General features: G+C 41.8%; 1 long non-coding RNA gene across 1 annotated transcript; it reads left to right on the top strand.

Moving 5' to 3' along the window:
• The first annotated feature begins 592 nt into the window (after positions 1 to 592).
• LOC142842610 (uncharacterized) lies at positions 593 to 27,881 on the top strand. The gene is made up of 3 exons (XR_012909410.1): positions 593 to 883; positions 21,788 to 21,947; positions 25,998 to 27,881. It is a non-coding gene; the product is annotated as an uncharacterized LOC142842610 (long non-coding RNA).

The raw sequence follows: 27,881 nt of genomic DNA, 5'->3' as shown, positions 1-27,881 counted from the left end.
TCCCAGGCTGCCAAGAGCTTGACAAGGGGCTAGGAGGCTCACATTGCTCTCGGAAAATCACAAAGCACGGAAGATTTTTGTTAAGGGACGTATTTCGTCAGATAAGCAGGTAGCTATTTGTACGATAATTCTAAAACTGAATATTAGTTAAAATACCGTTTAGTAGCCTGGAAGATTGTCCTGGCATAGATCAATTATGCGGCTTCCAAGAGGCTGCCCCCACCTGCCTGGAAAGATCTTTCAGTGTTAAGAACCTCGTAGGCTGAACTAGCTGTCAACACCACCACTTCAGTCTCTCCCAGTTTCATGGCATTTTATTTTGGAAAAAAAAAAAAGAAAATGCTTTAAAATGCTCCCATTAAGCTGTCTCCATATTGTATTTGCAATCTACATTATTTTATATGGCCATTAAAAGTTTAAATGTAAAAAGAAAATTAAAAGCATTAATTTTTAAAGCTTGAGAGTGCATAAGAATAAAAGGAGAGAATCAGTAACATTCAAGGCCCAAATCCTCACTGCTGGTCAGCTTGCTCCTCCTCTTGGCTGCTGGTCTGGGCTGCCCCTTCTTGGATGCCTGCCCCTGCCCTGCTTTGTGGTTCTCTGTTCTGCTGGAGGCTCAGTTTCTATGAACAGTTACCTACTCGCTGGTAACCTTTGCTAAGAGTGGAAACGAATAACATTTAGAATTGGAAAAAACTGTCCACTTTACCGATGTAAAAAAAATTGTTTTTAAAAATGTGGGTTTAAGCCTTTATACTTGAAATTCAGGAATAAACAAAGCCCTTAAAGACATCTCCAAGCAGCAATCTGAACGGCTAATGACCGTCTGCTGCCAGAGCCTTGTCGGGAATGCTACTGAACATTCATTACCACAAGTCTTCCGGTAAGTCCTGCTCGCTTTTAACTCAGCTAAACTTATCTTTTTATTTAAGTTTCACCAGTTCAGAGCCAGAACCTCACAGTTTCAAAATCTAGAAGGTCCCCATTGAGGAAACTGGAAACTGCAAATGTGCAAGGGCCTCCAATGCTGGTGCGGGCACAGTCTTATCTGGCCCCAGGTTTGAGGATGCATTCTAAAGTATCAGGGAGTGGCTCTCAAAAGATCACAGCACAGGGTGCTCTTGATTGGCACTCACAGCATTTTTTAAATATCCCAAACACAAGAGACTTCTGCTTGCCCTGTTCTTAGACAGATCCTGGCCAGCAGAAGATTCTGCTCAAGTTTTGTCTGGTGTGGGACAATTGTCTGTATTCTGACAATTATATTTTAAATAAAATTATATTTTAAATAAATGCTGATTGGCCAGTATACAGGCAAGAAGTATAGGCTGGTTAATGAGAACAGGAGAATTCTGGGAAGAAGGGAGCCCATTCCTCTGCAATTCTGGCCCAGTCACAGAAGAAGCAAGATGTAACTGCCTTGCTGAAAAAGTAACTGAGCCATGTGGCTAACATAGACAAGAATAATGGACCAATATAAGTTATAAGAGTTAATAAGACACCTGAGCTAATGGGTCAATTAGGTTATAGTTAATATAGACTGATGGAGGAGGGTCATCTGTCTATGTCTTAATTTCATTGGTTAATAAAGAAACTGTCTTGACCTTTGATAGGACAGAAAATTAGGTAGGCGGAGTAAACAGAACAGCATGCTGGGAGGAAGGGAAGTGAAGCAGATGCTATAGCTCTCCTCTCCAAGATGGACACAGGTTAAGAATCTTCCTGGTAAGACACCACCTCATGAAGGCCCTTGCACATGTGCAGTTTCCAGTTTCCTCAATGGAAACCTTCTAGATTTTTATTAACTTTATTAATAGAGATGGGTTAATCAAGATGTGAGAGTTAGCCAGTAAGAGGCTAGAGCTAATGGGCCAAGCAGTGTTTAAGAATACAGTTTGTGTGTAATTATTTCGGGGAAAGCTAGCTGGGTGGCCGGGAGCTGGGAGGCCTGCTGCTCCTACAGAGTGGTGCTCCAAGGTGGTAAACTGGATCCATGTAAAACCTGAGAGGGCTTAAAAAGGAGAGAGAGAGTTTAACACAGCTTTGTGCTGTTTGTGGGTGGCTTGCCGCAAAGAAACTTTCCTGACTCAGCAGCAGGAAAAAAACTGGCTGTTTTAAAATGCCGGCTTTCTGGGCTGTGAGGCCATCATGATCTCTGTCTGGCTCCTGCGGGAGACAGAGCTTTTGAATGGGTTTTTGTAATTAAAGTGATATGGCTTGCTTGATGGCAATGTGGACTGCTGTGTGCCTGGAACTGTGTGCAGCTTAGGGGCACTGAATGGCTCTGAGGCAGGAGGGGCTCCAGCTACACTCCACCATGCTGAAGTGTGCTGAATTCAGGCAGAAAGGATCATAATTATCATAATAATAATGCAGTTAGACCTCTGTATGATTTCTTTGGGACTTAACGATTGCGGGAACTGGGCAGGACAGAAACTCCAGCAACAGGGGTCCCATTGTTCAGCTGTTGAAGAGGGCAGCAGCCAAGCTCAAGCTTGCTGACAGCATGCGGAGAAAGGTGCTATTGAATGGTGTAGGAGGGCCTTCTGTCTTTGTGTTGCTTTCATTGGTTGCTTTGGGCCCTTGATAGGGCAGAACTTAGGTAGGCAGGGGAAAATTAAATGGAATTCTGGGAGAAAGAAAGGCAGAGTCAGAGAGATGCCATGGATCTACGGCCGGAGGTAGGCATGCTCAAACTTTTCTGGTAGGCCACGACCTCATAATGAAATGGAGATTAATAGAAATGGGTTAAATCAAGATGTGAGAGTTAGCCAATAAGAGGCTAGAGCTAATGGGCCAAACAGTAACTTAATTAATACAATTTCTGTGTGGTTACTTTGGGTGTAAACTAGCCAGGCAGGCCAGGAACAAACAAGCCTTCCTCCTTGCAACAAATGAACGTACACAGTCTCAGACTCGGGGTAAATTACCATTGCACCCTGCTTGTTTGTGCATGTGAGTGTGCAATGTGTTCCCAAGGTCAGAACCACACTGCTGCTTACACAGCCCTGAAGCACACAGGTGGCTTGTGCAGTTCCTCTCATTCCACAAAAGCACCAACATGAAGCACAATTAATAAAATCTCAGAGCCAGAAATTGGGGTTCAACCTGAAGGTCAGAAAAGCAATACAGTCAGCCACGGGCTCTTACCTCTACCTCAGTTTGAAATGGCAATTCTACTTCCAGGAACCTCAGAATGAAACTGAGGCTGAGAGCTGTCTCCTCCCACCGTATAATCCTCTCTAGTTCTGGGATGAAGGGTGTGCACCACTGAGATTAAGGCCTGCAACACCCGATTTCTATGGCAAACTAGTGTGGCTACTGGGATTAAAGGTGTGTGTCATTGCTGCCTGGTCTGTAAGGCTGGTCAGGGTGGCTGTTTTACTTTTCTGAACCTCAGGAAAGCTTTATTTATTAAAATACAAATGAACTGCCACTACACCAACACATGCAAGCGAGGAACTTCTGATGCATGTTCCATTAAAATTAGAATTCAAGTTTAGGCTTTAAACTTTGTAAATCTGTCTTTTTGTGTAATAGTTCACATCAACGTTTTCCTAATTAAAAATACAATTTGATTTACAAAACAAAATGGCTGGCCTAGAGATGACCAAAATAATTAGAAAATTTCCATTAACTCTTATTTACTGCCACTTAGATGTGATATTTAAGATTAAAATACTAAATCGTTTTCCATGAAGAAAGACTTTTTATGATCTTGCCAAGGAAAAATTTGAAAGCGTGTCATAGACAGTAAAGCAACTTAGAAAATGCTGATTGGGGAGAAGTACAGGGAACTATTGATGAGTTCCACGTCTCCACAGCACAGGACGAAGCACATTCTGTATTAATTTATTATCGAAGGAGTCCTCACTCACAATTAATCATAGATTATAAAGAAGGCTTCCTTAATCTACGGTGTAGAGCTTGCTTCTTTGCTTTATGCGGCATTACTCACGCGGATGGCATAAATAGCCCCAGAAAGTTAAACAACAGCCCTAGACTACAATGATAAATAATAGGACAGAAAAATATTAATGGACAGAAGAAAGAGAGGATACATTATCAAGGGAGCGGGGAGAAGGGACGGTGAGCATGATTTAAAGTCTGCTGGGAATGGATCGGTCATTCCAGGAAGAAAACGTTTACATCATGCCCCTGGCACACTCGCCATCCCAAGACACATTTCACAGCGGACTCGAGACTCAGGCTCCAGCTCGGAGACTAGAAATGGGGGAACTGAACACTTAGGCTCGGGGGCTGCATTCATCATTTGGGGATGGGGGATTGTTAGTCTTATCTCTAGCAGGATGCTCTTCTAATCTCTGTCCCCCTGTCTGTCTGTTACCCCCCTCCCCCACCTCTCTCTCTCTCTCTCTCTCTCTCTCTCTCTCTCTCTCTCTCTCTCTCTCTCACACACACACACACACACACACACACACACACACACACACACACACATGTCATGATTGCCTCTTGGCAATGAATAGGGCCAGGTACCTCAGCATAGAGTGTGGCACTGTTTATTACTCACATGCTGGAGAGGTCCAGATGTCAGAGAGACAGCAGAACCTTCTGGGGAGGCAAGTAGCTTCCTCAGTGGCTCAGTGTGGAGGACAAGAGATGACATGTGGAACTATGGCTCTGCCGAGGTTCACCGGCAATGCCCTTAGGTTTCCCTGTAGGGTCGCAAGAAAACGTGAGTGGGGCCAGAGAGATGACTCAGCAGTTTAGTGCAATGCTCTTGCAAAGAACTTGAGTTGGGTTCCCAGTGCCAACAGGGGGTGTGGGTGTCTAACAACCACCTGTAATTCCAGCTGTGTGGGAATCCAGTATCTCTGGCCTGTGTGGGCACTAGCAAACGTAATTACAGGGCTCTGGTATGTTGTTAGGCTGGGTTTGGTGTAAGTGGGATAAGGAGCAAGCAGGCTCAAACCACTACATATGGGACATTTAACCAAGCTAAATCACTACATATTGGACATTTAACCAAGCTAAACCTGACAACAACCTGACTAGATTTCAAACAATCGATGTCAAAAAAAAAAAAAAATGGAGGTTGAAGCAGCAGCCACAGCAAATGAACAATGGCTACAGAAAAGCTAAAATATGAGGATCCATCTTTCTAAAACTACTTTCCCAGGAGGCTTTACTTGTAGTAGGTTAAGCCTAAGGATGAAAGTATTCATGGAAATTTCCCCAGAGCTAGAACACCAAATGTTTCCAGTTGCTCTCCTAGACTGAGTTCCTCCAGGCCATTAACGGGAAGGAGGAAGGGGTTGTGAAGACAAATGGGACCAGTGAAGAGAGTAGCATTCCCACCCCAAACTGATGCAGACCCCAAGACGAATGACTCTTTTCACCAGAGAGGCAATTAGCTTCCCTCCAAACAGGGTAGTAAGAGACGACTGTGTGAAGCCGAGGATCTGCGGGGACAGAGATGGCACAGGTCCCACAGGGACACTGGAGCCCTTCTCGTTAATTTTCATTTCACTAAGCAATATGAAAAGTTAAAAGACCAGGTGACTTAGTTAGTGTTACTATTGCTGGAACAGAACAAATGCCATGACCAAAGAAAAGGCTGATGAGGAAAGGGTTCATTCGCCTTACATTTCTGCGCTGTAGTTCCTGATCAAAGGAAGACAGGACAGAACTCAACCAGGGCAGGGACTTGGAGGAAGTAGCTAATGCAGAGGTCATGGAGGGGCTTTCAGTTTTCATGCCAAAAAAAGGAAGTTGCTTCATCTAGAATGGGAGGTCATTTTTCTTATCATCCAAACAGGGCAATGACATGTTTCATGGAATGGTGTGGTACTGACTGAGGCTTCTGTCTTTCCCAGTTCTTGAAGTCACTCAGTCCCAATAAACACACAGAGGCCTACATTAATTATAAACTGATTGGCCTATTAGCTCAGGCTTCTTATTAACTGTTAGAACTTATATTAGCCCGTAATACTTGTCTGTGTTAGCCATGTGGCTTGATACCTTCTTTTGGCGAGGCAGTCTCATCTTGCTTGCTCTGTGTCTGGCTTCCTCTGTGTCTGGGTGATGATTGCAGATTGAGTCCTCTTCCCAGAATTTTCCTGTTCTCATTGCCTCACCTCTACTTCCTGCCTGGTCGCCTTGCCTATATTTCCTGCCTGGTTACTGGCCAATCAGCATTTTATTAAAATGCAATTGACAGGGTACAGACCTTTGTCCCACAGCAGTGTGGTTTTGAAAGCAGCTGAAATAATATGCACAACACAAACCCACATAGTTTCTTAGTTCTTTGTTTTTATATGTACTAATGTACCATGTGTCACTTTGACCTGACTGCTTACTATTGTGTGGCTCTCCCTTTCCCTGAAGCGAGTGAGCCAAGAAGTGAGACTTCACCACATTGCCATTAATGGTACCCAAGAGAGGAGAGATGGCTTGGTGCTTGCCAGGTGAGCAAGAGGACCAGAGTTATAATCCTTTGAGCTTCAGGTGGGTGTGCTGGCACGCCTGTAATTCCAGCTTCAGAAGACAAGGAAGGCCATCTCTAGAGGAAGCTGCTTGTCTAGACATAAAGGTTAATCCTGTTGGAGAGCAGATTCCTGTTGTAAATATCTGTCTCGCACATGCCCATATACACTCACATACACGTGTACCTGAATGTACATGGATAGACAGTCTTCCCGGTACATATACCCTACATATACATGAGAAAAGGAGAGGAGGTAGAGGTGCAAAGGCACCACCCCTAAACCTGACAAGTCTCCAAGGACTTTTGCCCTCCTTTAAATGAATTGCCTGCTGCTAAGATTAGCCAAGCCAACCATTACTCTGACTTCCATCATCAGCAAATTGCTTCTCTGACTTTTCCTTTGCCTCCTAGAAAAGTGGGCAAGTGGCTGCTGGGATGATTCTTCTCTTACTAAGTGAGCCCCACAAGGTTGGCCATGGGCAGTGAATGCTGACAGCTGCCTTGAAGGAAGGACAGCTCTGCAGAAGAGTCTTGAGTCTTGTGGGTTTAGGAGCTTAGTTTAACCAAGTGTTTTGGATTACATCTGCAGAGGCTTGCTCTTTCTTGGCACTGAGTTCAGGTGTGTGAGACCCTTCACTCATAGGGCACTTTTATGATTGTGTGTGCATTATTAAATTTAACTTATAGCAACCACTAAAATCAGGAATTGCAATAGTTTCCATAAGTTCTGGAAACCTGCAGAAATTTGTTCACAGAATTGAAAAGAAGTAAAGTTGCTTTCAGAAGACTGCCTAACAGCATAGAGCCTGGGAAGTAATTTTAAAGTGCTTTACCTACCCACGGTAAGGAACCATACAGTGCCCAGGATGCAGAAGATCATAAAACACGAGTATTTTAAGAGGCAGGAACAGAAAAATTGCAACAATGTTTGTTCCATGATTGAGTGTTGTTGGGCATTTAGTTCCACAACTGCCTAGGTAAGACGGACCCAGGATATGTGTGAGTGCCAGGTGTGTGATGCAGCTGTCATCCAGTTTTGGGGAAGTGGAGATAAAAGGATCCAGAGTTCAAGACCAGCCTGGGGAACATGAGACCCCATGTCAAAAACCAAGCCAAACCAAACAAAATGTGTCCATTAGGTATGTGAATATCCACCTAGGTCTGAGTGTAAAGTTGGCATCTCTGGCTGTAAGGTGAATTGCATTTGTGCTTTGTTAGTTTTGCTGTTTTGATTGTCACTAAGCACCTGGGACATTTTTAGGTGATTTTTAAGACTTGACATTCATCAAAGCAGCTCTGCTTTCTACAATTAATGCCATTCTGAAGAGTGCAAAAATTAGCTCTTTTGAAACCTATTAAGTCATCAAAAAGTGATGGAAACATCCTAGCGCTCGGTTCTGCAGGGAACAGTCACAGGATGTGGGGGGAGCAGTCATATGCTTTGACATTTTTCAAAGGTTGAAAGTGAGGCTGGTTAGTATATGTCAACTTGACACGAGCTAGAGTCACCTGGGAAGAGAGACTGTCAGCTGAGGGAATCGCCTCCATCAGACTAGGGAGGGGAACCTGCACAGAGGTTCTTGGTTGTGTAAGAAAACAAACTAAACAAGCCATGAGAGTGAACCAGTAGGCAACATTCTTCCACGGTTACAGCCTCTGCTCTGCTCCTGGTTGAATTCCTGCCCTGTCTCCTCTCAATGATGGACTATGATCAGGACATGTAAGCCAGACACAGTCCTTACTCCTACTTTATCCTTTATCCTCCCTTCCAGTGTTTTATCACAGCAGCAAAACCCAACCAGGACAAAAGTTATTACTTCCTAGAAGAGGAACAAACACCCATCTTAAATAGAATGATTTGACTATGTTCTAAAACTTGGACTTTGGAAATTTCCTTTTTCTTTTCTTTTTTTTTTTGACTTCTAAAATGACAAGCAGGTGGGTTTAGTACATCATTAGAAACGTGTCACTTATTTCATAGTGTGATTGTATCCAGAGAAGCTTTTGAAATGTTGGAAATCCAAAGCAGGCATCTTGCCTTTCTGATCTCAAAGATTACCCTCCCACCATTAACAAGAAGCTCAAGTCGACCTTTTCTTTGGCTGTGTAGTAATGCCTTTATTTAGATCATCAGAATATGTGCTTATCAATATGCCTAAATATTTGTAATTATTTGGAAGTTTGTTTGTATAGTACATGTAATTAAGAACAATGCTTATAAATATCTCTACTTTTACAAATTGACGTGATTTTAAAAAATAATGCAGAAAGGTAAGATGAACAACCAAATTTAAGCCTACATAATTATTATCCATCAAAACAATTAACGAAATTTTCAATATATTCACTAATTCTGTTTTACTAGGTTAATGGGAAGTTTGAGCACAATAGGGTAAATTTTTATTTACTAAATTATTCTAGCTCTAAAATATTGAGAGATATGTTTACTAACAAACAGAATATACTATAGAAACTAGCTGTAGTTGAAAAAAATAGCTAGGGTTTTGAATTGTGATGTTGGTGTAAAACACAGATAATTTTAATATTTTTAATGACATCACTAATTCTTAGTGAGAAATGTACTCATGTACTACAGCTAATCATTGCAAGTCAACTAGTTTGAGCAAGTGGCATAGTGGATGGGTTTAATTTGTAGCAGCTAGAGATTTACTCGATTCCTCAGTTACATTCTAAGAATTTCTCATATTCTTCTGCTCATGAAAAATACCACCAATAGGAATCATATCCCATACTGTGATTCTTTGGGTGAAAAGATTTAGCGAGCCTGCACTGTTCACCAAGATGTGGGCTGGCCTTTGGAAAAGTGACTCTGGTGTTAGTAACACATTGCCTAGACAATGGGGTGGAAACAGAGTTATCCAAGTAGGTGGCAGAGTCACATGTTGGCATACATAAAGGCTCATTCTAATCACTTTATATGAATTACCCATGTAATCCTCAAGGAAAATGAACAATGCCAGTTTCTTTTAGTAGATGCTACGAGAGATGGGTTTTTTTGTTGTTGTTGTTGTTTGTCTTTTGTTTTTGCAGTGACCTTGCTGTCACCAGGTTGTGACATTAAGGAAACTTTTACACTGGAGCTTATTGCTGCCAAGCAATATGTCATGAGCCAATGGGAAAAAAGAGATGAGGCAGGGTGTTAAGAAAATTTTCACAAATGTGACGCCAAGGGGAGTGGTAATATCAGAAGTGTGTATGCATGGGAAGTGTGTGTGCATGGGGAATATGTGTACATAAGGAGTATGTATGCATGGGAGTGTGTATGCATGGGAGTGTGCATTCATGGGGAGTGAGAATGCATGCAGAGTCTGTGTGCATGGGGTGCAAATTTGAGGGGAAGGAAACTTGGAGAAGGAGGGGATAGGAGCTGGCATCAAGGAATATCCTAAAGTGCTAAGAAAAGGTGTGTGTGGGTTCATGTGGCAAGATAGTTTTGGGAATGCTGGCATAAGTTTTGTGAAGATGAGGGGCATTTTGGATATTAGTGAGGCATCAGGTCTTTCAGAGCCTTGAACGTGGGCAGCAGGAAGACACTGTTAACCCCCCTTTCTGTTCATGGGACACAAAGATCAGAAAGGACAATGGGAAAACACTTTTGCAAATGATGCCACAGACAGTATCACTGTCTGAGATGTTTACCCAGCATGCCGTGGCTTCCCCAACTCATCTAAGACACTACCTCAGATGAGGTGACTTATCTGAGTGTGAGTAGTGGGGCTGAAGAAGTAGACAATTGCGAGTTACTACAAAAAAAAATACCAAAACCCATAAGAGCTAACCCAAACTGCCCCTAGTTCTCATGGTGACACTCACTTCATACGACGAACATGTCAACATGCTTAGGAGAGGCAGTGTTCAAGTGCATAATGTAAAGCCCTTTAGAACACTGAAGGGGAGCTTTTCAGTTCAACTGAAAACTGAGACCACGGAGCCTCATTGGCAGGACAACAATTCCACAGTCCAGACAACTCATTACACAGTTGCACAAACACTCATCCTATGGTTCAGCATGGCGCAGACACAGGAGATGCAGACTACCTGTGTGAGTGGAAGAGTTACGTCTGATAAACTAGAATATATGAGAGCACTGGCTTGATGCTTGAAAAATGTGAGACCAAGCTTGTCCTAATAAAGTAAAACTATAGTTTATTCAAAAGTTGGTAAAGCCTGAACTTATCTTTTCCCACACTATTTCAAAATACAAAATTATAAACAAATACAAAGTAGAAAAACTAGAAGGTTTGACTTTACACAATTTGAAGGTTAATGAATTGAAAAAGAATATGCTAATTTTCAATCTTCTTGGAACACTATGAGTATAGGTCAGGGCCTAAATAGGTAGGAGATATGGGTTACTTTATCTAATGTGAAGACATAAGAACATACTCAGAGACAATTGATGTGAACAGAAAACATAGGCAAACAAGATGCATGTCAGAGATGAATGGCTACTTAATCTAATTCACAGTAAAATGAATACTGGTCAAACTAAAAATAATACTGAAAACTGATTGCTCTGGGATTGTTTCTGGAGTTATAGGTTTCATAAAGAAATTAAATGTATTTGACTTTATCTATTGATTTCATTGTGGAGAACAAAAGGAAACTTACTCCTAAAAGTCAAGTGCACAAAGTTCTAAAACACATATTAAATTTCATTTGTTTTATAAGATAAAGGTGCATTTATTATTAAACAGTACAAAATTAAATGTCATTTGTAGAATATACAGTAAAATGTATAATAACCAACAAATACACAAAAGACCCTTTATAGAGGGTCATAGAAGATTTAAGCTAAAAATGAGATGGTGGATTTTAAAATGTCACCTTACTCCAAATTACATTTCACACCCGATGATGCCGCTTCCACCAGCATTTCAGGATCACTTTTTAAAAAAACCAGGGAATCCTACATGTGATCTTCTGGGGAAGGATCAAGATGGAGAGAATTGGAAAGGGAGCCACTCGGCCAGTACCTGTGGATTGAAGTCAGTGTGTGAACACAGGCCATGGAGAGAAGGAGCAGATATGTTCAGAGAAGATGTGGAGGTAACTGACTAGTGTTGGGATGCAGCAGTGCAGGGAGGATGCAGTGGTGCAGGGAGGATGCAGCAGTGCAGGGAGGATGCGGCAGTGCAGGGAGGATGCGGCAGTGCAGGGAGGATGCAGTGGTGCAGGGAGGATGCAGTGGTGCAGGGAGGATGCAGAAGTGGCTTGTGTTGGGATGCAGCAGTGCAGGGAGGATGCAGCAGTGCAGGGAGGATGCAGCAGTGCAGGGAGGATGCAGCAGTGCAGGGAGGATGCAGTGGTGCAGGGAGGATGCGGCAGTGCAGGGAAGATGCAGCGGTGCAGGGAGGATGCAGAGTGGCTGCTGTGGGGATGCAGCAATGCAGGGAGGATGCAGAAGTGGCTGCTGTGGGGATGCAGCAATTCAGGGAGGATGCAGCAGTGCAGGAAGGATGTGGCAGTTCAGGGAGGATGCGGCAGTGCAGGGAAGATGCGGCAGTGCAGGGAGGATGCAGAAGTGGCTGCTGTGGGGATGCAGCAATGCAGGGAGGATGCAGAAGTGGCTGCTGTGGGGATGCAGCAATTCAGGGAGGATGCAGCAGTGCAGGAAGGATGTGGCAGTTCAGGGAGGATGCGGCAGTGCAGGGAAGATGCAGCAATGCAGGGAGGATGTAGAAGTGGCTGCTGTGGGGATGCAACAATGCAGGGAGGATGCAGAAGTGGCTGCTGTGGGGATGCAACAATGCAGGGAGGATGCAGAAGTGGCTGGTGTTGGGATGCAGCAGTTCAGGTGTTGGGATGCAGCAGTCAGCTGACCGGTCTCTGGACAACTCATAAAGGGATGTAAAAGTGGACCAAGTTCGAGATCTTAAGTGTCACACTGTGACAAAAAAGAAGGCCCTGACTATGGTGGAACCTGTGGGACTGATCTTCTAAGCAGTGGATGGGGAATTTTGAATAAGTCTTTCTTCACTGTTCAGCACAGGACAAGCCTGATGGAACCCTGACCACTGCTTTATGGATGAGCACATGACAGCCTCCATCAAGTAGAAAAATGTTTACATCAATGGTTTATGAACGTTCATTGCATGGGTATCCATAGGTATCTGAGTGTTCTAGGTTACAAGATCCAGTGTGGGAGTTGCCAGTGTCCACTAAAGTTGTTTTTTTAAAACATGTAAACATTGACTAAAACAGCTTCAAACACTGCTATAGAATAATCTTAAAACTATTAATTCTAACAAAAGCATGGAATGTAGTTCAGCATCTTGAACTTCACATAGCACTCTAGACTTAGCTCACTACCATGGACTTACTTCAGTCCCTTGGGGTTATGTTAGCTCAGAACCTTGGACATGGAACATTCATGTTGCAGAGCAGAGTATGGTTAAACATGTATTCAGAGTCTCCTTGCCCCAGAATAAAGGCATTGTGAACAAGACTCATGGTGACTTCCCCCACTCATCCCCAGTAGCCAGCAGTATTTAAGACATTGATTAGATATTATCTGCTGAGGTATCCTTTTCTTCTTTGACCTCATCTCCAAGGGATCACAAAGACCTTCTCCTCCAAACTTCCTTCTTCCAACTCATTCATTCTCCCAGCCTCCAAAACCAATAAGCACCCCCTGAGAACACACAAGTTGAGCAGGCCAGAGGAACAGATACAATCCCCCAGTCTCATCCCCAGTGCTACAGTAGATCTTCTGGGGGGACCTATCTTCACAGTCTACCACTATTCCAAGGAGACTAAGTAGATCTTGCTTGAACATTCTGCTCTCCTCCCTCCTGTGAACTACCACAGAACCCTAGCCTATCCCTATTCCTAAATGTCATCTCCCAATACCCAAAACACATTTTACCTGGAAACCCCAGTGACCATAACTGTCAGGTCCAAAGAAAATGTCCAACCAGACAGCACAGCCATCCCGCTCTCCTAAAATCCAAAGAGGAAACAGAAACTGAGGAACTAAACACCTAACAACAGAGAGAAAAAAACCAGAAATCAGTATCTAGGCCCATCTTCATTTCAATTCCAGATGTCTAGACACTAGTGTAAAAATGCAATTACTAATAGTTGGAGCAGTATGTCTCCGAAAGAGCATAGCAAATCCTACCACAGCAGACCTTCAACATTCCGACACACCTGGAGGACAGGAAAAAACCTTAAAATATCCTAAGTGAGGTAACCCAGACCCAGAAAGATATAGTATGTAATCACTTAAATGTGGGTGTTAGCTTTTAAATAAATGATAACCAAGCTACATTGCAAAGACCTAGAGAGGTTAGTTATAGAGAAAGGGGCCAATGAGAACACATGGATATCCATTGCCAGGAGCAGGATATAGAATAGATTTTATTGGTAAGCTGGGGGCAGGGGTATGGGAATGGAAGGATCAGGTCAGGAGGAGGGGAGGTAAAGTTGAGGGAGGGAATGTGGGGAAAGGCAGTTAGAATTGATGAGCATTTGAGGGGTGGTATGAAAACCTAGTGCAGTGGAACCTTCCTAAAGTACATGAGGGCAATCCTAGTAAAGACTCTAAAGGAAAAGAGACTAGAGATGGAGTCCCAACTGGCCATTTCTTGTCACCAAACAAAGCTTCCAGAACCAGAACTAGGTTATGTCCAGTTGAGCTGTTGGTTAAAGGGGTCCCATGGAAATCCCCAAGTAACCCAGAATGTTACCAAGGAAAATGAGAGAGAGAGAGAGAGAGAGAGAGAGAGAGAGAGAGAGAGAGAGAGAGAGACCTTGGAGTAAGCGGTTCTAAATGAGATGTCTCTATCAAATCCCTTCAGAGCTCAGGGAACTCAGTGGAAGTGGAGGTAAAGTGGAAGAGTCAGAGTGGATGGAGGGAGGACACCAGGAGAATGAGAACCTCAACTGAGCAAAGCTCATATTAACTGCTAGAAACAGAAGCAGCAAGCACAGGGCCAGCACGGGTGCACACCAGGTCCTCTGTGTATGTGTTATAGCTTGGAGTTTAATACTTTTATGAAACTCCTGAGTTGTGAATGAGTGGGATGCCAATTTTCTTGCCTTCTCTTGAGGATCTTTTCCTTCTCTTGTTTTGCCTTGTCTAGCTTTGATGCAATGATTTTTGTTTTATCTTATAATATATTTTATTTGGTCAAAAATAAATTAATTAATAAGCTAGAAGACCCCCCCCAAAAAAGATACAGGCCATTTCATTTACAATATCTCCATCCTACCAATGCCCTACCAAGGAGCAATTCACCTGCTACTGTCTTCGTTCTCATTCACACTAGATTCTTCTGTTTCTCACTTTTACATTAATTGCACAATGCTAGCTCTTCCTGGCAAAAATATTACCTTTGGAGTGGAAGCCAAGTGCCTGGATGAAACATGCAATGAGTAGTTAGGCCAGCTGCTATTAGCAGGGTATATTTAGAAGATATTGTATTCAGTCTCCCTGGAATTTATGGCAGTTAGAACATTATCTAAATGAGCAGACAAAAAAATTAAAATGAAAGTCTCTGACTTGACTAACTGTAAAATATCATAAAACAAATAAATTAATTCAATTGCTTGCTCCAAGTGACATTTCCAGAGCATTGCTTTTGGTTAATGTCTTTTTAAAAGAAGGATTGCCAAGCTGTGCAGGAGGGAAAGCATTTTAGAAACCATTCCTTGATAATTGTCACTGATACGATTCCAACTTACAAAATGCTCTGCCTGGGAATGAAGAACGCCCTTTGCTTGGGGTGGGCGGCAGGAGAGTTTTATTGGGACTGTATTTTCTGAATTGGTGGAAGTTTATCTGAACCACTCCTGACTGTGATGAGTGCAGACTGAGGGAGGCAGGTGGGAAATGGAGCAAGCGTATGTGTGTGACTCCCAGGATGTTTAAGTTGTCTGGTCTCAAAGAATAATATGGCTTATCAGCCACAATGAAGTTACCAGAGTTCTACTCCAGGTATGGGACGGGATAAAGGCACTCAGACCATGTGATCTGGTGAACTCGCCACTGAGCTCTCATTGGAAAATCTCATTCTCATCTGGGAAGCATTTAAAGAGAATAAGATTGGAAAATAAAATATTCTGCTGTGGTGTACAGCAAGCTGGGAGGTTGTGCCCCGAAATCCTGCTGTGCAAGACTGCAGCGGGCGGGGTTCATGCTTGCAGAATGTACAATACCATGGTGTGTCCTGAAGACATGGGAGGTCAACATCCCTGTCTTAGCTAGGAGACAAAGGCTGGAAACAGATGGCATAGGTCGCTTGATCTGGCTTCATGTAAGCATGGAGATGACTGGCTGGAGAAGGATGCTAGTCGTTTTTTTTTTTTGTTTGTTTGTTTGTTTCACTCTTCAAGGAGGGTTAGCAGAATGCATGTTGCCCTTATTTATGTCTGAAGAGCTTTATTGAGTATCTCTTCTGAAACCCACATTGTTCTGGATCTTGTGACTGTAATGCTGAGCAGAGCCAAACAAGGCTTGCTCCTCTTGCGTGTGCATGCAGTAGCAACTGCCAGAAACTAGTAACGGAAAGTAATAAGCAAGAATTAAGTCTACAGGTGAATTGTAGCCCTGTGATCTCTTTAAAGAGTTGAAAGTGACAAGAGTAGAGACTGAGTTGACGTGGGTGACTCAGGACAACGGAGATCACTCAGAGGATGAGGAGGGAGACAGGATGGACAAATTGGGCTAAAAAGACAAAAGTGTGGTAAAAGAACACAGAAAGGGTAAAGGAGCCATTGGAGAGATAAGAATCCTATATGACTGGGAAGTGGCAGGAAAGAACTGTGGAAAGGCTGACCATGTCCACACAAGCAATAACACAGACAGTAACTAGCGAGGGCAGGACTAGGCTTGTTTTCAAGGACAATAGGAACACTGGAAAGCTCAAAGTGGGAAGGGCACAGTGACAGAAGATGTTGGTCACTCCCAAGTTGCATCATGAAGATGGAGTTTAGGAACAACTGAAGGGTGGGAGGAGAGTTAGAAACACATTGGTTTGCCATGATAATGAACTATCTAGCTCAAAACACAACTGATAGATTATCTTATGTGGCTATAGTCAGACATCTAAAACCCACAGTTAAGGGTCCAGAGAAGGACCTACCCTAGTTACAGGAGCTTCTTCATAGGCTGTGTGAACAGATAGTATGACATCACTTCAAAGATTAATGGAGTATATGTTTGCACATTACATGTTCTCCATATGGCAAATAGTTATAGCAACAGCTCAGAACAAAAATGCTCTTTGACAACATCAATACTGGTATAAAAGAATAAAGAAATCTCGACAGAAAGTTTTGGAAATGACAGCTTACATTTAAGTGACTAGAATAATGTGTATGAGATTAAGAAGACAGGGACAAGTTTCTGGGAATGTTGAGCTGTGTTAAATGCTACGAAGCAAAAATAGTATGTCATATCATGATTCAATGGACTTCCGGTACATTGTTTATTTTTGTAGCCAATAGAAATATGTCCTCCTGGGGCAAATAAATCATGGGTTTGTGAAAACTATCATTAGCACTACTAGCTATGTCAGACATGGGCTGACTTCCAGGGACAAAACCAAACCATGGCAACATGCTATCCTGGAGGCACACATGGAGTACAGTAGCAGCTCTAGCACCAGAGTCCTTGGATTTAGAGTGCTGTAGGTCCAGGAAGCTACCAAGGTAGTGGCTTCTTGGGTGTTACTGTCACTAAGAAGCTGGAGAAAGAACCCAAAGTCATGGACTGTGTCAGAGACACGGGTGACATAGGAGACGTTCGACACAGCAGCAATGACTGCATGAACAAGACTGGACTGGGGCCATGGCATGAGTCTGACTTCACTCCAGATGCCACATGGTGCTTTGGGGTTGACCATAGCCACATGGGTGGAGAGAGCAATGGGCCATCTGTGAAGGAGATGTCATCAGGAGCCTCTTAAAGGCCCATTCATATTTGAGTAAACAGTAACATAGTGTTGGCAGAGAGTATGTTTAAACATTCCGCCATAATGTTTGTTGAAACTGAAGGAAGATGTAAATAAATGTCTTAACTAAACAGCTTTGATTTCTAACTATTGTATGATGAGTTTTTGCCAGAGAGCAGTGCCAGTACGGCTTCTAGCCCCAGTCCAAGTGGAATACAGTCCTGTGCTCCAGAGAAAGCATCCCCAGCCATAGCTGTTCCTTTCCACAACTTGTGTCATCTTTCATGCATATATATATGTGTGTGTGTAAATATACATCTACATATATATACATACATACATATATGTATATGATGTATGCGCATGTACACACAAGTTCAAGAACTTTTGATAAATAAATACTTCCATCAGTTTTCCAGCCTGCATTTTGCTGTTGGAAGACAGTTTAGTATCAATTTATCATCTATGCAGGATCCCTTGAGAGTGTCAGTCTTCTTTGCTATATCTCTACCTCACTGGGACTGCCATGTTCGTGCAAGGGGAGAGGTCATGCTGAGTTGTGACTCTTCAGGGATAATGAACTGTGGTCAGCAAAGACACAGGTTTACATGATCTGCTGTGTTAAATGCTGCACACACTCTAACTTCTTCTGAGACAAGGGTCTGCCACAGCTTGTTAGATTAAAATTCAAGTGTTCTCATCCTGTGGGTTTCAACCCCTTTGGGTATCAAATGACCATTTTACAGGGATTGCCTAAGAACGATTAGAAACACAGATGTTTACATTATGATGCATAACAATATCAAGGTTACAGTTATGAAGTAGAAATAAAAATAATTTTGTGGTTGGGGTCACTACAACAATAGGAACTAAAATATTTAAAGGGTTGTAGCATTAGGAGGGGTAAAAGCCCCTGGTTTAGATGCTGAGATCTCAGTTTAAATGGTTATATGCTTCTGTTTGCCATGCAGATAATTAAAAATATAAATGCCTTTAGCATTTCCTACTGATTAGAAACAATGCAATACTAGGATTGCATTGCAGAGAAAGTCAAAAGTCTGGGGTAGGAAAACCTGGATGGTTTGTTACATTATAAACTCACCTGTTGGGAGAGCCAGCTATGAAAGGTAAGTTGGTATCCAGGAAAAGAAACAAAGTCATTGTAATGGAGAATATTAATACCTATACTCATTTTTGTGATTTTTAATAGAAATATTTTCACTTTTTCATAATTTCACACAATATATATTTGATCACACCGAACCCCAACTACAGCTCTTACTCCTCCAAGATCCACCTCCACCCTCTATCCAATCACCTAAATTTTGTATTATTTTTATTTCTTAAATTTAAGAATTCACCAATTCTAATTTGTGCTATCTATTCACTTCTTGGCATTAGCTACGTACTCTAGAGTGGTCCTGACTCTTCCAGAAGATAGGGTTTTGCTCTCATGACCTCTGACCTCTGGTTCCTGCAATCTTTTCAAGCCCTCTTCCATGATGGTCTGTGAGCCTGGGAGAAGTGGTGTGATCTTCCATCTGTGGCTGAGCACTCCATGGGTTTTGAGTTTCTATGTCAACCACTGTTCACTGCTCAGAGATGCTTCACAGGTGAGGTCTGAGAGCTGCACTAACTAATGAGTGTGGAGAGATAAAAAACAGGGCAGTTGGATATAAATGGTATAAAGATATAATTATCCATTTAGCAAACAAACAACAGTAGGTTCCCCTCTGGGGACCTATGAATCCTACAGCTTCTAATTAGCTTCACAATTGGAATACAGGCATGACATTTGCAAAACCACACATGTACTTCCTCAAATGGAGCAAATATTAGAATGTAACCAATCATTTTATGTTTAGATTTAGTTCCTGTTGTTGGGGTTTCTGTCCTGCCTGGTTACTGCGATAGTTAAGTCCCAAAGAAATCACACAGAGGTCTATATTGACTGTAAACTGGTTGGCCAATTAGCTCAGGCTTCTTATTAACTCTTATAACTTATATTAGCCCATTATTTTTGTCTGTGTTAGCCACATGGCTCAGTACCTTTTTCAGCGAGACAATCACATCTTGCTTCTTCTGTGGCTGGACAGGACTATGGAGGAATGGGCTTCCTCCTTCCCAGAATTCTCCTGTCCTCATTGACCTGCCTCTAGTTCCTGTCTGGTTGTCCTGCCTATACTTCCTACCTGGCTACTGGCCAATCAGTGTTTATTTAAAATATAATTGACAGAATACAGACCATTCTCCCACACCAAATTCCTATTCTTATTCATTTTATACCCATTTAACAAGAGAAGCAATGGAGAAAGGTACCATAAACTACTTTAAAACCAAAATATATTATAGAACATTCCAACTAAATAGAATATTCTTCAACTCTTAATATTCATAAACTTCTATAGTAGGTTATAACCACTCGATGTCAGCAAAAATAATTTTTTTCAATCAGCTAGGAGAAGTTGATTTTTAAAAATTAATATAAACCTACTTTGAAAATATTACAGAAATATAATTTGTTATTTATGTTTCTCTACTGTAAGCATCTTTATATCTAGCATCTTGATGCATGTGTACTATTTTTGCTCTGGATAAATGTCTGCAAATCAGCAAGCAGGGAAGTAACTAGGCACATATTAAAAATTCTGATTAAAATTTGTGAATTATTTCCAGAAACGTATCTGCTAATTGGAATTTCTTTAAATGTTACTTTAAGTTGCAGGCATGTGATAATCCCCATGGTACAATTAGTTCTACAGTAGGAAAAGTACTGGTCAAACGTTCAATATTTTTATCAATCTCACAGTATGTCACAAAATTGCTTTGCAGAAATAATTGCTTGTACCCCAGCAATAATAGCATCAGTGGCCAAGTGTTCTGTGCCACAGTCCCGCTCACCTGGAAATGGTATGTCTAACAAAGATGAATGCTACAGTGTGTGGGGGTGTTTGTAAAATAGAGGGAGAAAAAGAAAATGAATCTCTCATTATTTAGTCCACCAACACAATGTCCTCTTTACACCAGGCGTCTTCATTCGAGGCTGTGCATACACACAGGCAGATGCTCCTTCAAGGGTTGCCCAGGGCATGATTGAGTAGAACTTCTTTCACATCTGTAACTCATTGTAAAATATGGATGTAAATGTTTAAACACTGTATGTTTACACATCCTGTCTCATTTGTGTTTTCTATGTATAAAATGCTCTAGGTTTCAGCAGTTATTCTGGAAAACTGAACTAACAACTAATTTGCTGTGTGACTTTGTCTTGCTGATAGTCTTTTAAAAAATTAAAAGAAAATAGCTGATCAAAAATAATTACTTATTAAGTAGCCATTTAAGGAATTAATATCATGATTATTCATCAACACAAGATAGTACAGTTTTCCTCTTTTATATTATGTTATGATTAAGCTGTCCTTGCATGCCACCATTAGCTGTTTTAAGTTGTATATCTGCCCACAATAACAAAAATAGAGTAGTAGAGAACCATTGTTCACTACAGGAACATGAGGTTTTTATTTGTAATATTTTATTACTATACAAATCAGGGTCAGAAATGTCAGTAGTTGGCCAGGCGGTGGTGGCACACGCCTTTAATCCCAACACGTGGGAGGCAGAGGCAGGCGGGTCTCTGTGAGTTCGAGACCAGCCTGGTCTACAAGAGCTAGTTCCAGGACAGGCTCTAAAACCAGAGAAACCCTGTCTCAAAAAAAAAAAAAGAAAGGTCAGTAGTTATTTAATGCTTCATCATTGTCTAAAAGTGTAAGAGAATGAAAATGGTGGGGTTTTTCTATGTGCCAAACCAAAGAAAACACATGTAATATCATATGTATGCATATATAAAAGATGTACAACCATATTTTTTAATTTTTAAAACTATTTTTATCGATATGTATGGGTGTTTTACATGCATATATTTCTGCACCATGTACATGCAGTGGCCTTGGAGGCCAAAAGAGGGTGTTAGATCACCTTTGACTGGTGCAACAGGAGGTTGTGATCCATGTTGTGGGTGCCAGGAATAGAACCAGGATCTGCTGGAAGATGTCTCAATGTTCTAAATGGCTGAGCCTTCTCTCCAGACCCTAGATACATCTTTTAAAACTAATTATCTAATAAATAGGTTTGGGGACTAGAAGATGGTTCGACGAGCAAAGGCGTATGCCAGCAAGCTTGATGATCCCTGGACCCACAGGTAGAGAGAACAGATTGCTTACAAGGTGATCTCTGACCTCACAGATATATCACGGAGCACACAAACTCCCCTCCGCAATAAACAAATGTAATAGATTTATTTTCTGCTTAAATAACTGCACAGTCATTCTCTTAGTTTTTACTTATGTGTTAGCTAGTTTACATTGCCTTGAAATGCATTTTATTTAATATTTATAGCAGTCTCTCTTTTTCTTTGAAGGGCTACATTGAACCAGCTTCTGTAGAAGAGAGTTAGTTCTCTGAACCTTCAGATTCTGAACACCAGAACCCTACAGCTTCTAATTAGCTTCACAATTGGAATACAGGCATGACATTTGCATTTGAAGTTTGGCGACCAAGGACCATTAGCGATTCAGCAGGTAGAGTGATTTTCTACTTCTAATGTCACAAAGGATATTCTAAAAATTCTTACACCAGAAATTGCATTATTAACTTGACAACTACCATTACGTTTCTGGAGCCAATAAGGGTTGCTTTTTGCAGCATTGTTGAAGAGGTAAGTCTCAGTCATTTGCTGTCGCTGTCTCCAGTGGGCATCATCTACTCTCTCATCCTTCCAGTTTGAGGATGTAAAAGTTGTGTTTTCAGTGGTTTGGGAAATTTTGGAGAAATTTGCAGGGCTTTATTTATAAATGAATGTGTAACAGGCAGAGTGTGGGCTCTCCCTGTTTCCCATGTATTACCCTTAGACTTTCAGCCCTCAGATGAGCATCCTCTAGATGCATAATTTAGCATATTTCAAAATAGGACACAGAGGAAGAGTGCAACTGAGTTAGACCTTTCTACATCCCTCTCCCAAGTATTGCTGTGGTCTGACATTTATCCCTGCGAAGCAGAGTTACCCACCCCTGTCACCTTTCTTGTTCACAGGAACCTGTTCCAAGTTGTATTCATCACGAAAAGTGAATTAGTGCAGACAATGTTGGAGCCCATTCCCATGCTCCCCAGCTAGCCTTTCCAAAGGGTGCACCAGAGGAAAACAAACCCTGGAACTTTAGTCATCAGGTGTGCTGTTGTTACACGACAGTGACCATGTGTTGTCCTCTGACCTCACAACTGAAGATTTCAAGTCTCATCTAGGTCACAGTCTTCTAGGGATACCTCAGAAAACTGGGGTAGACGGTCTCTTATATTGCTGCTGTACTACAGGTCCCTAACAGTCAGAGCTGATGTCACTCAGCTGGTAAAGGGTTTGCTCAAGAGTGAAGCTAGCCATCCCAAAACTTACAAGACAAGCAGACGGGAAGATCGGAAGTTTCATATTGGGCTAAGGTCAGCGTGGGCTGCTTGAGATCCTTGGTAGGTGGAGGGGGAGGGGTAGAATGAGAAAGGACACGTGAAATAGAGATCCTAAATCTACACTACACAGAGGGTGTAGCCAAGAGATGCTGGATCAAGGTCAAAGAGAAATTATCTGAAGTCTTAGTCCCATATTCCTGCTCTAGAGGAACCCCCTTCATTTCCCTTTGTTCCTGCCCTACATTCCTGCTCTGGAGGAACCCCCTCCATTCTCCCTTGCTCCTACTCTACATTCCCACTCTAGAGAAACACCCTCCATTCCCCCTTGCTCCTGCTCTATATCCTCACAGTTAATTTTCTCTTCTGTCATAGCATTTCCAGTGTGGAAAATAGGAAGTCAGAATCCATTTTCCGACTGACATAAGATGCTGCATTACTTGGAAGTGGCACGCTAGAATGGAAGGACCATGATGTTAAGGTGTCAGTCAGCAGTTTACATTTTCCTGTCCCAAAGAAAAAATAAACTAAATGATTTTCTCATAGCATCTCTGTGGTGAAGAACACTATGATGATATCTGACTAGAACTCTGTGTCGGCATCCCTTGGAGACGCCTGCTCAGGTATAGTGGAGCCTCTGAAGCAAAGCTACCAGGATATGCTGCTGGGAGATCTCACAAAACCAAGAACAACATCCGCATTCCTTGGCAGGACACTCTGCTTAGCGCACACTCCGAGTCCTTACCTACCATGAACAATGATGTGACCTGGGAAGGACTTCCCAGATTTATCTGGGAACAAGAGTGGGAAGGAGGTCTGGAGCAGTGTGGCCTCAGTTTCCTGAGTGAACACTGACCATGCTTGTTTGCATGCTTGCTTGTATGGAAAGCAGACGAAGCCATGCCATGGCTGCTCCCAGTCTGTGGATCTGAGTAACAGGAATAGAAGAAGTCTCTTAGTATAGGAGAGATAATTGCCAAAAAAGAGGAAAAATAGCATCTTTCGCCATAACTGGCTTCAATCATTCTTAGCCCCACAACATTGCCATCTTCCATTACCAAAGCTTAACTGTCCAGTAAGCTAGCCATCCTTGGAGAATGTCTGTTATTGGAATTTAGGACATGTTTTTAATTTTCTATTAAACAGGATGGATCCTAACAAATGTTTTCTCCTCTAAATTTGAATACAGAAGTAATGTTTAGAGCAGGGTCAGTTCTGACTTTCATGGCCATGAAGAAAGGAGGGCAGAAGAAGAAGAAAGCACCCCACCACTCCCTGGCATGCTGCTGTGTTGTATGAAGGGCAGCAATGTGGACAGGCTTCACATTCTACCAGGGATCAAAGTGGCATGATGTGAAACATGGCTGTGACACCAAAGATCGCAAGTATCTTCATTTGTCTCACATCCTAGAAGCTATCAGCAACCATGAGAAAAATTTACCAGTCTGGGGTGATGACTCCACATGAGGTCCTGAGTTCACATCTCCAGCACCCATTTCAAAGAACTGGTCATGATTGTCCATGTGCCTACACCTCCAGAACTAGGTGAGACAGGGACAAGAGGATCTCTGAGATCCACTGCCATTCTCTGTGTTAATGAGAGACCCTGCATTATGGGAGTAAAGGGAAAAGGGGCAGAGCAGGAAACCTGTATCTTTCTCCTGCCTCTATGTAGACATGGGCTCGTGTCTCCTCCACAAACATGATCTTACACACACACACACACACACACACACACACACACACACACACACACACTTCTCCACTGTTCTGTCTACCAGCCAAATGAGATACTTCTCTGTTTTCACTATTATGTTCATCTGATATGGGATTCTCCTCTGTATGCTGTGAATATCATTGGTTAACAAAAGAACTGCTTTGGGCCTATAGCAGTGCTATAGGGGAACAGAGCTGGGAAGGGAAAACTAAACTGAATGCTGGGAGAAAGGAGGCAGAGTCAAAAGAAACCATATAGCCCCGCTGGAGGCAGACAAAACTTTAGTTGGTAAGCCACAGCCACATGGTGACACACAGATTAATAGAAATGGGTTAAATTAATACATAAGAGTTAGCCAATAAGAAGCTAGAGCTAATGAGCCAAGCAGTGCTTTAATTAATACAGTTTCTGTGTTATTATTTCAGTTCTGGGTGGTTAGGATAAACAAGTGGTCTCCCTCCTACATTCATCAAGGTATAATTTATATGGAGTAAAATGCACAGCTGGTGTTTTGCCCTTAACATTTACTTATAGACACGCACATATTCCCAGCACCCAGATGAATGTATAGAACTCACCCCTGATTCATGAAGTCCCTGGCCATGCTTCTCGTCACGAGCTTTGGGCATGCACTTTTGTATACAGCCCATATCTCTTCTGTTTTGTTGTAAAGAAGAAGCCACTAAAGCATGTCTGTAGCTTTCCTACTGAGATAGATGTTTGAGGGTTTTCATTTTGTGCTATTGTGAATTAAGCTACGTGGACATTCTCATGCATATGTGTTTATTCCTCCTGAGTATATGTCCCTAAAAATGGATATAATGCAAGGTATAATTTAACATTCTTCTCAATTGTTGTTATTTGTGAAAGCATTTGACACATTTCACACTCCTACTACTCAGGCATAAAAGTTCAGTAACTCTTGTGTCCTAGCAATTTGTGCTATATATGTTACTGCTTGTTTACTTGTTATAAATGAGGCATGGAGACATTAAATTATGACTGCCCCTGCTATTTTGACTTCGAAACAATGACCACATTATTTTGTGCATCAAACTCTATGCCTCTGGGATGTTTGACACAATTTAAAATTTTATTTTTAAGTCTCTATGCAAGTCCAAGTGCCTTGCAGAAAGGAAACAACCATGCCATCCTTGCTAGCTCATCCTGTCCTCACTTCTGTGCCAGCTGCCCAGGATCTGCCCCGCTCATCTTGCTCTCACTTCTGTTGGGTTGCTTTAGTGACTCTTTTCATCACCGTGGTGAAAATATGTGTTCAGTCTGATCCTCAATTTAATTATTAGCTGTTTTACCACAATATAAAAGGTAGAGTGTGCCAAAATATATTTTCTTTGCCCTATTTTGCGTATTAGTCATTTTTATAATTATATGATATTCTTCAGTAGTTTTAATGTTTTATTTTTGTTTTAATGTTTTTAAATTTCTATTTTCTTAGCATGGATACCAATGTTATGTAAAAAGACTGCCAACTTGACACAAGCTAGAGTCATCTGAGAGGAGAGAACCTCAACTGAGAAAATGCCTCCATAAGATCTGGTTGTTGGCCATTTTCTTAATCGATGGGGGAAGACCAGGCCATTGTGGTGGTCCTGGGTTCTAAAAGAAAGCAGATTGAACAACCTAGCTACAAACCCTTTTATCTACAATTGTGACCTGCATGCAAGACAGGCTACTGCAATACTGACACACACAAAGCTTGTGGAACTAACAAATGGGTATCTGATTGGATTTAAGGCCCACTCCATAAGACCAAACCCATCCCTAACACTGAGTGGTCATGAACCTGAGACTAGATAGGCCATTGGCCTCGGTGGAGACCACATACTGCTCTTCTACTAAAGTAGTGTCTTGGTGGATCATCAGAGGAGGAAATTCTCTTACAGCAGCTGAGAATAAATACAAAGACCCACAGCTGGACAATGTACAGAGAGAGAGACCTTGGAACTCTTCAGTCCTAAATGGGATGTCTCCATAAATTCACCCCCTTCATGGCTCAGGCAACCCTGAAGAAGAAAAATATTCGAAGAGCCAGAGGTGTTACAGGACACCAAGGAAATGAGACCTTCTAAACACAGCAGGATTGACACACATATGTCTACATGGGTCAGAGCCTGAGGGGTTCCCAGTGCTGAGAGATGGGGACAAAAGACCACATCTGGAAGTTAGCTCTACTTGATAACTGCTTTCAAATGGGAAAATTAGTTTCCTCCAACGGAGTCTCACTGGGTATACAAACCACATTTAAGGGAAGACCACATGCCCATAAGTAGATAGCCAAGAGAAGATGAACTCAATGGCGTTTGGGGAAGTTCTTTGTGTCATAATACTTTGTCAGGACTTTTTTTCTACCTTACAGTTCCTTTGTGCACATAGTGTGGTTTCTGGTTTTGTGTTTTTATGGGATTTCTCTTTGTATGTCTCTGCATCTCTATATATGTTTCTAGAGTGTTTCCTTTACCTCTTTTTCTTCTATTCGTTTTTTTTATTTTTGTCCTATTCTGCTTTATTCACTTTATCTAATTTTACCTTATTATTATTATTTTTAGATGGATGTTGGGTTAATCTTTTTGTACATTGTGTAAAGATGCATCCTGTTTTTACCTCATTTGCCTAAGGCACCTTTTGCTTGGTTTAATAACTAGCTGGATGGCCCATAGTTGGGCCGGAGAAAACAGGCGGGACTTCCGTGGAGAGATAGAAACTCTAGGAAAGAGCTTGAGGCACAGGAGATTGGCCATTCAGATGTGGAGGAAGACTGAAGTATGGTACTGGGAAAGGCAATGAACAAGTGATGTCTCAAAATGTAGATTAATATAAACAAGTTAATTTAAGTTTTAAGAGCTAGTTGGGAAAAGACCTAAGCTAAGGCCAAGCTTTCATAATTGATTTAAAAAAAAGTGTTCACATCATTATTAGAGAGCTGAAGCTGTAAAGAAAGACCCGCTACAGATAGCTGCTTGTATCCCAGTGAGTCAGAGAGAAAGAAGGGTGTAGATTTGGTTGGGTGGAGAAGTGCAGAGGAAAGAGATGAAGAAGGGGAAATCATAATCTGATATAGTGTATTAAAATATCTGTATTCAATTAAAAATGAAACAAAGACAATTACTGAAATCTCTTTGGTCTTACAGCCCATCAGTTTAGAGAATGTTCTAGATATCCTAGGAAAGAATTTATATTCTCAATTTGGGAATATAGTGATTTGTGCACTTCAAGTAGAACAAGATTGGTAATCTTGTTGTTTAAATTGTCAATAGATTTACTAATTTCTGTCCAAAAATTTGATATGTTTCAGACTGAAATAAATTTTAATCTTTTACTA

The sequence above is a fragment of the Microtus pennsylvanicus genome, chromosome 1 (genome assembly GCF_037038515.1).
Source record: "Microtus pennsylvanicus isolate mMicPen1 chromosome 1, mMicPen1.hap1, whole genome shotgun sequence".
NCBI lineage: Eukaryota > Metazoa > Chordata > Mammalia > Rodentia > Cricetidae > Microtus > Microtus pennsylvanicus.
The sequence above is the reverse complement of the archived record's forward strand: the minus strand, read 5'-3'. Positions and strand labels throughout refer to the sequence as shown.